This window comes from Triticum dicoccoides, chromosome 2B, assembly GCF_002162155.2.
Source record: "Triticum dicoccoides isolate Atlit2015 ecotype Zavitan chromosome 2B, WEW_v2.0, whole genome shotgun sequence".
Taxonomy (NCBI): domain Eukaryota; kingdom Viridiplantae; phylum Streptophyta; class Magnoliopsida; order Poales; family Poaceae; genus Triticum; species Triticum dicoccoides.
The window spans coordinates 7,079,425-7,082,197 of record NC_041383.1 but is presented as its reverse complement, the minus strand read 5'-3'; positions in this window follow the sequence as shown (position 1 = coordinate 7,082,197).

Genomic DNA, 2,773 nt, shown 5'->3' with positions numbered 1-2,773 from the left:
GCCCGTCGCCGCCCCGCCCTGGCCCGCGCCACCCCGCCCCGTGCCGCACCTCGCCGTCGCCTTCGCCGTCGCCGTCCACGACACCGTCGCCGTGAGCAAAATGTTTGCTAATTTAATTTGATGTTAGTAGTAGTTAGTTTAGATGTGTAGTATAATTTAGATGTGTAGTTAATTGAGTTAGATTTTGTTAGATTTTGTTTTAGATTTTTTTTGTTAAATTTTTTTGTAGTTCATAGATTTTTTTTGTTAGATGTGTAGTTCATAGATTTTTCTGTTAGATTTTGTTTCATATTGTGTAATTAATTTGTTCATATTGTGTTAGATTTGTTTTCTGTTAATAGATTTTTTTGGTGATATTATTGTTGAATATGCATGTTTGAATGTTCAAATATATGCAAATATTGAATATGTCAAATTTTTATGATTTTTTCTATTCATAAATTTTTTATGATTTTTTTCTGTTTTTTGTTCATAGAATTTTAATGATTTTTTGTTCATAGTATTTTCTTTGTCAGTTTATGTATATGTTCATATTGTGTATGTATAGGAAAATTGTGAATGATAGAAGTCATTTATGAATATGTTCATATTTAGAATAGAGGAAAAAGGAAAAAATAAGAAGAGAAAGTGTTTAATATAATTAGTTAGAAAAATAATAGAACTATATAGTTAAACTAGTTTATTTTTAGTAAGTACTACTTTATTTTATTTATAGTAAGTGCTTCATATATAGTTGAACTAGCTAGTTGATTTAATAAACTACTTTATTTTACTATATATAGAAGTAGTTTGTTTTTAGTAAGTACTACTTTATTTATTTATAGTAAGTGCTTAGTAGTTGAACTAGTTGATTTAATTAATAAAACTACTTTATTTAACTATATATAGAAGTAGTTCCCGCATCGACGTCGACGATGCCTATCCCGCATCCTTGTCGTCATCGACTCGGCGGTGGAGGCCTGCTTGATCAGGGCCATGTTCGGGACTGGGCTTCGCCGGGCTGGTATTGCGAGGTGCTACCTTCTGGGGGACGTAGGTTGGTGAGGAGGCAGCCCGTTGTTGACCGGATCCTTGTTTGGTGGCGGTCGCGTGGGCTAGTGACGGTGCCGAGGCTTCCGGACACCGCAGAGGTGGTACGTCACCGTGTCAGCGAGGAGGACGAGCACGTCCGTCGCTACATGGTTGCATTGGAGGGCAGGTTCAACAATACCTGGCAGGTTCTTCAGGGATCTCACTGGAGCTATGATCCTGTGATCGTTCCTTATCTTTGGGTGTCCACCGCCCACGACGATACCCGTCGGGCGCTACAGTTCTAGCTGTATTAATTAGCGATGCTATATGTATGATAGTATTCGAGGAGTATTAGTGATAATATTCAACGATGTATGGCCACAAGAGATGATGTACTTTTGATTATAATTGAATGCATGCTAATTTGAATACTACTTTATTTTACGATTTGGTTTTTCTTATTGAATGCTCATATTAGAAAAGTACTCCTACTTTGAATGCTAAAATTGAAGAGCACTCCATGCAGAAATCTAGGAGCCCCCTCCATCATCTACGCCGTCGTGGGGGTAGCTTCTCCTTCATTCCCGTGTGCTAGACAATTTGGTGTAATAATGCACTCAGGAATGAAAGTAGGAGCTACGTACCATCACCGATAGTCAACCCGTGATTAATAATAATGATCTAATTTAGGTTTTTTAGTACATATATTTAATTGTACAAGTTTAATATTTGAATTATGAACTTAGGCCGGAAATGTCGTACTCGGACGACGAAAACCGCCCGGGGGAGTGCGACTGGTGCCACGACGACCGAGGTATGTGCGACAGGTTCATTGAGCTGGACGAAGATCGGCGCTTCAGCATTAAGCTCGAGGAGACCTTCGATGTTCATACAGTATGCAACGACGGCAATAGTTTTTTCGTAATTAAGCACGACTTCAACTATTTTAACGTGTATTTTTCATCTTTTCCAATTCGACTAGCTTATCTCATGCTATGCAAGACGCTATGTCTTGGAGAGGATGGGTTTTGAAGACCATGAAAGTATGGAAACCAAAACAATTCTCCTAAGGACCCATCATGGTGTGGATTTTAAAGTAAAGTTGTACAATGCTGAGAGTATAACCCATTTTGGTTGCAAAAATTGGAAAGCACTTTGCAAGATGTATGGTTTTGATGAGGGTATGCTTGTCACCATGGATCTTGGTGATCCTACAATCGAGCAAGACAATATGGACATTTGGGTCCTTGTGGATACACCTCCAATTCTTCCCCCATGTGAGCTTAACATAGTTATTAAATGATTTATATTGTTTATTTCAAAATAGTTGACAGCTTATTTCCATTGAAAGCTTATTTTCATTCTTCAAAGAATGTGCGGAAGATGGTAGACAAAACCCACTACACCGATGGCTCCGAATTAACTTATAAGGAGAAAAATCATCTGATCGCATTTTGTACTGATCTTGAGAATTACAATGTCTACAATCGAACTCCTCAACATTATGGTCAATACGTGCCACTAGTGCACGTGTTGAACTACGGTAACTACCATGGAAATACCCTGGTAAGATTTTTTACTATTACAACATCCCTGCATCTTTTTAAATACTTCTAAAACTAGTACATCATTGCTAACTATGAAGTTATTACTATGTTTTTCAACAGATAATCCCGAATGATTGTGTGCCTCATCTGATGTATACGCACGGTCGCCTTGATGTTTTGAACATACAACCAGGTCATCCTACGAATCTCAACTG